This window comes from Phocoena sinus, chromosome 9 (assembly GCF_008692025.1).
Source record: "Phocoena sinus isolate mPhoSin1 chromosome 9, mPhoSin1.pri, whole genome shotgun sequence".
In the NCBI taxonomy this organism is placed as follows: Eukaryota; Metazoa; Chordata; class Mammalia; order Artiodactyla; family Phocoenidae; genus Phocoena; species Phocoena sinus.
The window spans coordinates 101200793-101214421 of record NC_045771.1 but is presented as its reverse complement, the minus strand read 5'-3'; the positions used below and the strand labels follow the sequence as shown (position 1 = coordinate 101214421).

Below are 13629 nucleotides of genomic sequence, written 5' to 3'. Positions count from 1 at the left end.
TGTCACACACCTCCATCTGCAGGAAGATCTGGACTTAGCTCTAGTTTCCCCCAGGCTGCGGCTTCCAATGCTGTGGCTTTGGTGATCTGAAATGAGATCTGTGTGTAGCATTCTCTGAATCTTAATCTATAAATCAAGGGACAGTGCGAGGTTTGCCTCCACTCCCTTACCATAGATGCTCATGTCTTCAGGAGGAAGACTTTGCCAGCCAGCCTTTCACGCCCACCTTCTGTCTGGTGCTCCTGACATTGCATCCCTTGATGGTAAGCCTCCCTAGTCACCATTGGTTCTTTCATTGTGAAACATCTGTCCTCACACTGCCACTTACTTCAAAGATTATCTTGACTATTCTTTGAAATGCTGCCTATATTTTTTATGTTTACTGTAGATGAATACCATCATATAGACACATCTTTGATCTCTTCCCTCAGATTTATGCACATATTAGTCTCAATATTTTACCACTATTTTATTCTGGTAAACATCAATGTAATCATTGATGTATTTAATTGTTTGACTCCTCAGTTTATTCCTGTATAAAATGGGAATTTGGACTATACCTAAGTATAACTAAATAATTTTAAAAGATTCATCCATCTACAAAAAAGAACATGAAAATGTCCTCTTCTCTTCAATTCCAGAAAGTTTATCAATTTCTTAGTATGGAAAAAAGAAACAAGGAAACAATCATAGGAAGTATTGTTGAAAACTAGAAATTGCTAGATTTTTACTTACTCTATGTTTTGTTTTATTTGTTGTTTTAAATTCCAACTGTCTTTTAAGTGGTGTACTAAATGTTAACACTTTCAAGGTAAAAGAAGGATCAGGACACACAGTTGATGATGTGGTGAGGTAGAAAAGAAAGGACTAGAAATACAGTACTAGCCAAGTGAACAAGTGAGAAGCTGAGAGCACATTCTAAAATCATGGAAGAAAGGCAGATGGACCAGCCCCTGGAAAATAGATTCAGGGCTTGTAATGTCTGTGATGTGCTGGATGTGTAAAACATTGGGATTTTCCTGGCTTGATTTCAATTCCCACAAGCAATCTGTGAGGCTTATTTAACATTCTATTAGAGTTTTAATGACGAAACAGTATTTGTACTCTTTGTGCCTCTTTCTATAATTTTGTCTTGAGATGGCGCTAGTGGGAAGAATGTGTGCTTTTCAATATAGTAGATATTCGCAGCTGCAGAGTGTTGATCTATGACAAAATGTAAGGATCAGCCCTACACAAATCACTGAGCCTCATGACGGTGCATTATTACCATAAGAGCCTAGTCTTGGTTCAAATGTTCAGATTTATCATTTACCTACTCTTGCTGGGCAAGGACAAAAATAACTGAAAGAGATCTGAGCTGGCACTCAAGAGCAGAGCTGTGAGTAGTAATATTGCATATGCTATTTCTAAACTATTAAATATGCATGTGGAATCGATAAGAGATATTTTAATGTCCTGAGGAACAAAGATTTTTAGTGGCAAAAGAAAAGTGATTAAAAATATAAATTCAAAGCAATTAAGTAAATTTCCTAGAATCTTAAATTTGAGTCAAAATATTGATACAAACTCAAATTTATTTTTATTTACATTTATCTAGCTCTATGCCCTGAAAAGTCTTAGAAGAAATGACACCTTGTACCACTAAACACCCTTTATACCCCAAGTGTGGTCTTCAAATACCAACCCCAATAAAAAGAGATCTGGGGGTTACACCAGCATTATGATGATGTGACACTCCTCTTTTCTCTCCCCTTCAATTTACAACTAATTGGACATCTTTAACTGAAAAAAAGCATCTTTATACAGCCTACCAGGTCACCTGAGAGATCCATCCATCTGTGTCCCCAAAAGTGGGCAGACTGGACCTCAGAGGCTGCAAAGTAAGGGGAGTGGCAGCAGACGTGGTGCTGGGTCAGGCACAGAGTGGGACAGCAGGACCTTTCTGGCAGAGAAGGCGAGGGTAAAGGCAGTGAGTCTGTCCTGCCGTGTGTCCTGCAGCAGGAGGGACCTGCTCTCTCTGAGGAGAGACTTGGTGATGGGGGAGGAAAAGGAAAGGGAAGTAGGCAAAGATATCTGAAGGGAAGCTCTCCTTCTGTCTCCCCGGATTCTGGCCCAGACCTCTGGGACCACCCCCACCTGAGGATCCCTTACCAGACATGGATCCCCCTCCCCAACCAAAGCTCCAAATGCTTAGTACACACCTCCCCTCACTCTGCCCCCAGCCTTTCTTTTTACCATGTTCTGACCTTAGCTTCATCAGCTCCTATAAGAGAAACTAAAAACGTGTGGAGGGCTTCCCTGGTGGCGCAGTGGTTGAGAGTCCGCCTCCCGATGCAGGAGACATGGGTTCGTGCCCCAGTCTGGGAAGATCCCACATGTCACAGAGTGGCTGAGCCCGTGAGCCATGGCCGCTGAGCCTGAGTGTCTGTAGCCTGTGCTCCACAACGGGAGAGGCCACAACAGTGAGAGGCCCGTGTACCACAAAAAAAAAAAAACAACAAAAATAGTGTGGATAGTGTAGCCTTCTGGAGGACAAAAGGAAGTCTCCTAACTGCCAGCCTGTTGAACTGTTAGAATCAAAATAAACAAAGCTTCACCTAAAAAAGAAAGGCTTTCACTATTTCAAATGCAGTGGCACAGGAACTATTCATCGAACACCATGAAAAATCATGGTAATATGGTATCACAAAAAGAAAATGACAATTTTCCAGCAACCAAACACAAAGACATGGAATATCACGATCTAACTGATAAAGAATTCAAAAGAGCTGTTATGAGAAAATTCAGAGAGCTACAGGAAAACTCATAAAGCTAATACAATGATCTCAGGAATAAAATTAATGAAGAAAAAAGTACTTTACCAAAGAGACTGAAACTCTAAAAAAGAACCAAATAGAAATTCTGGAGTTGAAGGACTCAACAGATGAGATAGAGGAAGAATGCATTAGAACACATTGGAAATAATCAGATCAGATGGAAGAGAGAGTTAGCGAGCTGGACGAGAGAGTCTAGAAATGATTCAGATGGAAGAGGAGAGTGAGCTAAGATTTTTAAAAAGTGAAGAAATTCTACAAGAACTATCTGATTCCATTAGAAAATCCAAAATAAGAATAACGGGTATTCCAGAAGGGGGGAGAGGGAGAAAGCAGCAGAGAGTGTATTTAAAGAAATAATAGCTGAGAACTTCCCAAACCTGGGGAAGGAACTGAATATACGAGCCCATGAAGCCAATAGAAAACCTTTTTATCTCAATGCAAAAGACCTCCAAGACACATTATATTAAAACTGTCAAAAGTCAATGATAAAGAGAGAATTTTAACGGCAGCCTGGAGAAAAAAGACAGTAACCTACAAGGGACCCCCATTAGGCTATCAGCAGACTTCCAGCAGAAACTCTACAAGCCAGGAGAAAGTGGAAGGACATATTCAAAGTATTGAAAGATAAAAACCATCAGCCAAGAATACTCAATCCAGCAGAGTTATTATTCAGATATGAAGGAGATATAAAAGCCTTCCCAGACAAGCAAAACTGAGGGAGTTCATCACCACTAGACCTCCCTTACAAGAACTGTCAAAAGGAAATGATGAAACAATAATGAAACAATATGAAATGAAACAAAACTCTTCAATATGAAACAAAACTCTGATCAATGTGAAAGACAGTCAGAATTAGAAAGCTGTAACTCTTTTTTAGAATAGTATATTAAACTCCTAACTACAGCATAAAGGTTAAAGGAAAAAGATCATTAAATATATCTATAGCTATTACAATGTGGTAATGAAGTCACAGAATAAAAAGAGATAATTTGTGACATCAAAAATATTAAAAGGGAGGAGTAAAATAATGGAACTTTTATAGGGGAATGAAGATAAATGCTATCAGCAAATTTTATCTGAGATGTTTTATGTAAAATGCATGGTAACAACAAGGCAAAAATCAAAAGCAGAGATATGAAACATTAAAATAGAGGAGACTGGGCAAATCATCATGGAAGACCCACCAGCTCACAAAGGTAGATAGAAACAGAAGGAAAAAGAAACAATGGAAAAAATAATAAGAAGGCAAAAGATAAAATAGCAGTATTCCTCATCTATCAATAATCACCCTAAATATAAATGGATTGAACTCACCACTCAAAAGGCAGGGTGGCTGGACAGATTAAAAGAAAACAAGACCCAAATATATGCTGCCTCCAGGAGACTCATCTCAGCTCTAAAGACACACATACACTCAAAGTGAAGGGATGCAAAATGATATTCCAAGCAAGTGGAAACCAAAAGGGAACAGGCATAGACTTTAAGCCAAAAAGGGTAACAAGAGACAAAAGAAGGTAATTATTAATGATAAAAGTGTCAGTACATCAAGACGATATAACAACCATAGATGTATATGTGCCCAACACCCAAGCACCAAAATATGGTGATGCTGTTTAAGGGTACAAACTTGTAGTGAGTAGCAAATAAGCCATGGAGATGGAATGCACAGCTTCATGAATATGGACAATAATATTGTACTATAATTCTGTAATATGATAAATATAGCTATAACAGCATCTATATTACAACATAAAAATGTATCAAAGTAATATGCTGTACATGTTAAACGTACACAATGTTACATGTCAAATTTATTCAATAAAAATAAAGTTTCCTAGATCTTATAGGAAGAGAAGCACTGAGTAAAAATCTTTTATGGCATTATTTTTTCCCAATCTAGCCCAACTGCTACACATTTGATGGTAAGTGTTTTGAAAGAAACAAAAAGATAAAGAAACAAAAGCAGAATGCTTCCACCCCCCGCCTCCGATAAAAGAATTTAAAAAGATCTTGGATAATGTTTGATTATAAGACTAAACAAGAAGTATACAAGACCATGGGAAAGCAAGGAGATGCTCAAATAAGAGTCATGTGAAGAGACAACAGCAGACCTCTACTTTCTGGTCCAACGTGAAAAGAGCTTGGAAGTCATCACAACAAGGAAAAAGCTGAACAAACTGAGAATCAACAGCTCTTCTTAGATCCATCAGAGAACTGAGGTCACAGGTCAAGTTGCTGCTCTGAAAACAGAGAGTCAGAGAGGTACAGAGAAGCACAGCTTGCTGGGAGCAGACACCTGCTGTTGGAGGCAGCACAGGTGGGAACTCAGGTATAACTGAGGAATTGCTGGAGGCTCAGTGTGAACTAGCCTGAGAGTTAAAAACACCAGGGGCCCCGGTCTTGGGGGTCCTCACACTTCTGTGGGTTTTAACACGAGGAGCACTTCCAGGTTCTCGGGGTGAAGACTGCATAAAGACATCCTGTGCTTGTGCTTCCAGTAGGAAAAGTTGAAAAATACATATTTGGAATGTACCCAGAGCACTGTGTTCTCCTAAAAAATGACTGCCTTCATAAGACACTGTTTTACCAGAGCCCAACTGACCCAGAGGAAGTAAATACCTCAATCAAACTCCTGTAGCCTTTAACGTGGGCCGGGGACATACCCACCTCCCGGCCCTGGCCTTACTGCTCACCTGCTGAGGTGGGGGTGCTGACAAGACTTGTCCAGGGCACAGCCCGTGGGCACAGCCTCACTAGAACACTGAAACCTGTTAAAAGATCCATTGAAGCGGGACAGACCGCAGCCGAGGCCGAGGCGGCATGGGTGTGCGCGCCGAGGCCGGCGAGTCCCCTGCTCTCGGCCAGGGGAGCCTCAGAGTGACCCCCACCCCCTGCAAGGGGACCCCGGAAGAAGGTCAAGAAACTGCCCTGGGGGGAAAGCAAGGCGCTCCCGGCAACCCGCCCCTCCCTCATCACTTGGTCACACAGGGCGGAAAGAAGGAACCCAAGGACCCGACGTCCAGACAGGAGCAATGATGCTGCCCAAACCTGGGATCTGTTACTTCCCCTGGAAGGTCAGCGTCGGCCAAGTTCCTCATGGGGACACACTGAGAACGTTCGGCAGATTGTACAGCGACGACACGACGCAGTCCCGAGTGACCCTGATGGCTCGGCACAGATCTGACCAGCACCAGACCCCCGTCTGTACCAAGTTGGTGGAACCGTTCCAAGCCCAGGTGGGCTCCCTCTACACCGTCCTTGGGCAGCTGGATCACTAGAAGGATGGAGGCTGCGTGGTGAAGGCCCAGGTGCTGGCTTGTGTGGGAGGAATGACTCTCCCCTGGTCAGAACAAGCCGTCCGGGAGCAGAGGCTGTACCAGCGAGAGAGGGACAGCAGCCAGTAGAGAGCAAAACGGCAGCTTGTGGCAACGCCCTTCCTCCCCCACCTGCCCTGGAGCTGCTGCAGAGGAGATGCACGAGCTTCCCCCGAGTGACAGACTTCGGAGCTGGAGAGAAGAGGGGAGGGGTTGCTCATCGCGATCGCCCCAGAAATGGGAGCCTAGAGATCAGAGGCTGGGTTCTGGGGCGCTGGAGGCTGGGCCTCGTGTGGGTCCTGGAGGGTTCCAGAAGGTCCTGGTGAATAAAGCCGCACAGTGTGACGAAGAGGGGGGGAAAAAAAAAGATAAACTGAGGCTTATTAAACATTTTAAGAGCTTATTTGAGCAAAAATCAGTTGAATCCGGCAGAGCCAACCCAGAAGTGGTTAGGAGTTCGGGAAGGGGCGTTTATACAGCAAAGGCAGGAGCAAAGCAGTGAAATTATTGATTGGCTGTTGCTTAAAGCCTCGTTGGTGGTTTGTGATTGGTTGTCATTCCCAGACTTGGATTTTGGTTTGCCGCCTTAGACCCCCGTGGCATCACAGCCCCTTCCGTCCAAGGGTTTCATTGTTTAATGAAGTTAACAAATCTGATCATTGCAATTGTGTGTAAATGCCCACAAATACATACATGTTCATAGTTGGCAAAAAAAAAAATTCGTTAAACTATCAGTTATCTCAAGATGCTCATTTAAAAAAAAACATTCCATTTCTTAATTATTTGGTTTCTATGTCTAGAGTGAAGTGGCAGTTTAAAGTAATGGTGCTAGATTAGGGTGGGGAGAAGGAACCTCCAGCATTTCAGCTCTGACTCTGCAGTGTAATTGCGTTAAGGAGTAGATTTTCTCATTTGTAATGAGGATACAATGCCAACCTCTTAATGGGATTTTTATTAGTTTCCTCTGGCTGCTATAAAAAAATTGCTACAAACTTGGTAGCTTTTTTTTTTTTTTTGGCTTTTTCTGGGGGAACCCGGCTGCATGGCATGCAGGACCTTAGCTCCCCCGACCAGAGATCTAACCTGCAAATTTGGTGGCTTAAAACAACACAAATGTATTATCTTGCAGTTTTGGAGGTCAGAAGTTCAAAATGGATCAAAATGGGCTAAAATCCCATTGAGGGTCTGCAGGGCTGTGCTCCTTCTGGAGGCTGTGGAGGAGGATCCATTTCCTTGTCTTTTCCAGATTCTGGACACTGCCTGCATACCTTGGCTGGTGGCCCTTTCCTCCACCTTCAGGCAGCAATGGCTGGTCAAGTCCTTCTGGCTCTGGCCGGGCTCTCCTCCCTCACTCTTTCACTTATAAGGACCCTTGTGATCCCACTGGGTCCACTCAGATAATCCAACATAGTCACTCCATCTCAAGATCCTTAAATCAATTATATCTGCAAATTCCCTTTTGCCATGTAATCTAACATAAATCCAGGTCCCTAGAATTACAGTGTGGACATCTGGGGAGTCAATATTCTATTCTGCCTATGACAATATTATTGAACAGCTTATAAGAGGAAGTGTGTACAAAATGTTTAAAATATGTGATGACAAAATTATACCATTTTTTTCTCATCGCCCCCCCTTCCCCTCCTTCTTCTCTTCCTCCTCTCTCTCCCCTTTTATGAGACTATATATTTTTTAATTGATTTTTTGCATCTTTCATTTGAGGATCTAATCTTATTGCTATTTACTGCTTTTTTCTCCTTCTCATTTTATTTTCTACAGTCTTGTTTTCAATATTTACTTCTGCATCCTTGAGTCTCACAAAGTAATACTGTTTGACAGCCAATTCCTGCCTGCTGTCCCCTCGTGACTATTTCTGTCTCTCGCTATATTCTCACACCATCGGCATGCTCCATATTCACCTTTGTTCTGTCACCTCTTAGAATGCATCACTTATGAACCATATTCTCAAATGTTTTGACTGTTACGTTACCTCCAGATGAGCAGTTTTTTTCTCTGGAGCTACGAACTACATTGACACTTTATGCTTGAGTAAAACTCAGGATACCTCCTTGTTTATCTGTTTTAAGGGAAATGTTTCATGGTAGGTTTTCATATTCTAAAGTTTTCCTCACATATTTGCAGAACTGTTAATGGAGAATTTCATCGCTGTGTCTGAGCAGTACAGCAAAGTAGAACTTTATCAAGTATCTAGTCAGCAAGATCAATGCAGACAACTAATATAACAACCCAGCACACAAAATGACTTTAATGCAAAATTGAATTTTTGAAGTGCATGCAATGTACAGTGGAATAAAGTGGAGATGGGCAATTGCCTAAGGCATTTGATAAACCTAGGATGCCAGAGTGGATCACTTGAAGTTGAAAACACATATTTTTGAGGTAAGAATTGCCCTGATGTATACTCTTTTGTATCCAATTCATTAAAAAATATACTTTGAATCAAGTTAATATTACTTTCATGGATGCAAAACAAAGAGAGTTCTGTGTATCTTATTGACTGTGTCCCTTCATTAATTATTGACAAAAATAGTAATAATTGGGATATGCTAGGTCTAAATATATTCCAGAAAGATGTATTGATTACAAAAAATGTTTAAAATGACCAATAATATAATGTTATGTTGTAATATAAACACAGTCTATGTCTAAATAATGTTGGAAATCAGAAAATGTCCAACAAATACTCAACAATTGGTTAAGTATTTGAAAATATCTAGTTAATATACTGAATTTTTCCATTTTATCTCAATATTTGCCATTATAGAAACACACTTCCCAGGAAGTGTGTTTTTGTCCTTTTGCATTTGCTGCCTAGACAGTATTCCACCCAGAGAGAATACTATAGTTACCTCATGATAATGTATATTTTCTTGGTAAAGACAGGGGTCATCAACCCTCCATTAGCAGTGCAGGAATATCAATGATAGTCAAAATTACATACGTGTTTTGCATAACATAAATGAATATAATTAGGATAAAACTGATCTTGTTTGACGAGAACCCAAAAGCATCACTGCCATTCATCTGTAAGGCCCTGAATTCAATTTCAGTGCTCTGGACCAAAAATAATTTTAGTAATATGGCATTAAATTTCAGACGTTATACTTGAAATTTGAATCTCCTTGATTGGAACTTCTTTCACCTGGACCAGCTTGAGCTAGCCAAGACTGGGCCAAACAAAATATATTGACAACAGCCGTCTACAGTTCTAATATCTATCTCACTGGAAACTATAATAAAATAGAAATTTCAAATATAAGACTTGACTTAGGTTACCACATCCAGCTGAACTTTAGGACATATGGCTTGCCAAAACGTGAGAAAATATCAGCTTATGAGATGCCGAGGTCTGCTAGGAGTAGCTAGAAAATATGGGGAAAATTACACAGAAGAGGAGAGGCAGGAAGGGTGAATGGACTCCCTTATCTGTGGCAAGGTTTGTGGGAGGAGTGGATATGAAAACACCTGGATGCTGTCTTACCTGGTGCCTGGACCAAACAGTTGACATCTGTATGGCGTTTTGACAATGTGAGGGGAAAGTAGGGAGGAACTATCAACCACATCTCATCCCTGGACTTGGATGATGGGGTCCAAGCACCAATGGACAGATGCTTTGGAGGAATGTGCTAATGATCTCAATGCCATCTGGGTTCAAGGCAGCAACACTGACTCCTGAATATACAAAGGAACAAGAAAGTCTGTGCAGGAAGTGACGGTGGGGCAGATTATACCTCAGTGGCCTGTGAGACCAAAAATCAAGTAGAAAATATACAGAAAAATGGCTGTCAGTCAAATGCATTAGAAATCCCCTTGACTTTGGTGATACAACCGGCACAGAAAATCCTCCCAACAAACCCTGCTGTGAGCCTGGTTATAGGAATCACGGGAGCACTATCGACTAGTATGACCTGGAGAATTCCAATTGCAAATGTAGCAAGCACTGTGTAAAACACATTATATCCTTACATTGTGCAAGTGACTTGACATTTTCTAATTTAGTACAACAGCCATTCAAAAAGAATACTCTTAACTAACTCTACAGAAGAGAAAACTGAGGAATGAAGAGGTCAAGTGTTTTGTGCAAACTTACTAAACCAGTAGCTAAGCAGGCATTCAAGCTAAATGCATCCAACTTCCTCACTTTTCTATTAAACATACCAGTTCAAAAACATATAGATTAAACTGAGAGATAAATACAGCAGCACTTCTTCAAAAGTCCTCCAGACTTTGAGAATACATATCACTGATAAGTAAATGTGTAATAACTCTTAGTTTCAATATTCACCACATAAAAGTACTAGACTGTCATTTCCATCTCTAATCAAGGTTAACATTTTCTATAGCTCATTTGGAATTGAATATAATGTGTTGAGTTTGTTTTATCTGCTTTTGACAAAACTTAATCCCAATAAGATGTAAGATGACATATTACATAGGTAGGAATTTTCACATGAATTCTATTTATATGTAAAATCATGCAAAGGACGACTGAGTCATAAAGGTATAATATATGTGTATATATATATCTAGTTGGAGGATTAAAGAGGGAGACAGAACTATGGGATAGAAGAGTATTCTATTCTTTTTCCTTTTGTGTGTGAATTTATGCTTCTCCTTCTGATTGGATATGAATCAGTAATAAGTTTCCTTCAACTTTGTCTCTCACTTCTCTTTTTTCCCTAATTTCCTTAAATTTAACTTATCTATCTTCACTCTTCTGTTTCCCCTCCCTTGCTCCCCCAGGAGAGGAAGGGCATAAGACTCAACAGAGCTGGAGGAGAATGTATATATTGCAGTTCTTTATTTTTTCTCTTCAAGCCTTGGTGGGGACAAACAGTGATTTATTTGAATTGTAAATCACCACACACAGTGTAAATAGCACTTTAAAATGTTGAGAGTTATTACTGTAATTCCTTATTTCATTCTTTTATATATTTTTGGATGAAATACCTACTGAAATCTGTATATAGTCTAGTGTTTGTCAACTTTATATTTTATATAGAGAATTCTTTATTCTAACAAATTTGTCAGTTGATTTAATTTCATTAAAGTAACAGTCTCAAGACATCCAAATAAATGTATTGACTTAGAGTTTTATAAATTAAAGGACAATTGTCAATTGACATAAAATTGAGTAATTGGTTAATTCATGGAAATTAACTATTTAAGTTAATGAATTGTGAAACTGTAATAGAGTTGTCTTGGTCATCATAAATGAATTCTTCTGGCTTCTGTTAAAGTCTAGGAAGAAAACAATTATAAAACTCTTTCCAATCCTATTTAGTAAACCAAGGATTGCTTCTCCTCTCTAGTCCACTTAATTTGTATGTTTTAGAAAAGCTATTTATAGAGAGGCTGAAATGCATGGGAGGATCAATACTGTACCAAGGTTGGTATTTTCAGCATTTTCTTTTAGTTGATGATTTATAAGGTGCCAGAAGCACTAATGGAATCTTTAACTCTTTGTCAGGTTTCGATTTTCTCTAATTATCTACATTTTAATTATGGCCAAATTCTATACAAATTAAATAATGCTTCTGGAAATTTTGTAGACATTCTAAACTGAATTATGGTTCCAGGGAGCTCACTAGAATAAAGATTGTGGAAAAATCATCATTAAATTTAATGGCTATTCACAGTTAAATTATTAAAATACCTCACAGAACTTATTGAAAATATAGTATAAAATAAAATTTCAAAATTAAAAAACCTAGTAAACAATGTTAAAGGATTCAAACACACTACTTAATTTAAATTATTTTAATATTAATAAGAAAAGGCTGAAACAAGATAAAATCCTCATTTACAAGTGCTATATAATACCAGCATTTAAACTAAGTAATAGGATACATCATTCAAAAAATCATAGCAACAGTGTAAAAGTGAGCACAGTGTATCAAGTTGCCCAACTACACAAATTAAATGTGACATTATTCTTATATATTTTGTAACTATCATGATGAATTCAGAGTCAACACCAAATTTTCTGGGGGGAAGATGGATTTGATTCAGAACTCACTCCATTCAATAAAACACTAAGTATAAAACAGTATTTTGAGCAATAAAAACCTTAATTATCAAATATTTAATATTTCATTATAATTAATTTCTGTGACACAATTAGTTCAGAAATAAAAGAAGATAATGATTAAAATACACTGCTGACTTAGCCCAATGTAGTCCTAGGGCTACATTTTCTACAATTTCTACATGTTTTCAGAAATTGAGTGGGTAGTTATACCCATGAGAAGAAAAGATGTTTTGGTTAAACGGAAGTAAGAGAAAGACATCCATGGGGATACCTACCCTGACCCTTGCTCTTGGCCCAAGTGAGCATCCATGCTCTGGAAGGAAAAAGGACCACTCTGTGAGCAGGAAGAGGTATATGACATCCATATACAACATCCTTTGATAACTTTCATTCTTATTTTTGCAACGTGACCAAAGAGTTTCAGATTGGTAATAAGAAAATATAGATGATAATGCTGACTGTGATAATGATAATATAAAATTCCCTAAACACCATGGTGTAAAGCAGAGGGCACTTAACAACTTTAAAAAATATTCATATTAATGTATGATTGCAAGATTGGTGTGTCTCCATTTAACTTGTGAGTCACATATAGGCTCAATAAGGTTAAATAATTTGTCCAAAGTCACACTGCCAGGAGGTGGAAAGACCTGGTAATATTCAACCGTCAGATGCCAGTCCCAATCCACATTTCATTCTCTTACAGCTGCATTTCCTTTTAGTTTCAATTCTATCATGAAGTAACCATCCCATCAAAGATTGGCCAGCAAGGTCATTGGCCATTGCACTGCCCTGGGTGCTGGGTTATATCATAAGCATAAATTTAATTTGATAAGAAACTATCAAACTTGTTTTCCACAGTGTCTATACTATTTCATATTCCTACAAGCAATGGACAAGAGTACTTCCAGTTCCTCAGGATCCTTTTAAAAATTATCATTACTTTTTAAAATTTTAACCATTCTAGTAGGTTTGTAGTGTACCTCATTATGGTTTAATTTAAATTTCCCTGATGAATAATTATGTTGAATATACTTTAATATACTAAATTTCCATGTGTAGATCTTGGGAAAAATTTGAGTTAAGTTTTCTTTTTTTTTTTTTTTTTTTTTTTGGAGTTTTGATAGTTCTGTATATATTCTGGATGCAGGTCCTTTGTCAGAAATTGAATTTGCTAATGTTTTCTCCTAACCTGAAGTTTGTGTTTTCATTCTCTTAACACTGTCTTTAGCAGAGAAAATATTTTAAATTTTGACAAACTCTAATTTAACACTTTTTCCTTTTATGAGCTATGCCTCTGATGTGGTATCTAAAATCTCTTTGCATAACCCAAGGTCACGTAAGTTTTTCTTCTAAGATTTCCTTAAGAAGTTCTATAGTTTTTCACTTTACGTTTAGGTATATGATTTATTTTCACTTAATTTTTATATAAGGTGTGAGGTTTAGG

The 13629-nt window shown here is 38.7% G+C and overlaps 1 pseudogene; it reads left to right on the top strand.

Annotated features, from left to right (window-relative positions):
• Positions 1-5848: 5848 nt before the first annotated feature.
• LOC116759025 lies at positions 5849-6220 on the top strand (annotated as a pseudogene).
• The last annotated feature ends 7409 nt before the right edge of the window (positions 6221-13629 follow it).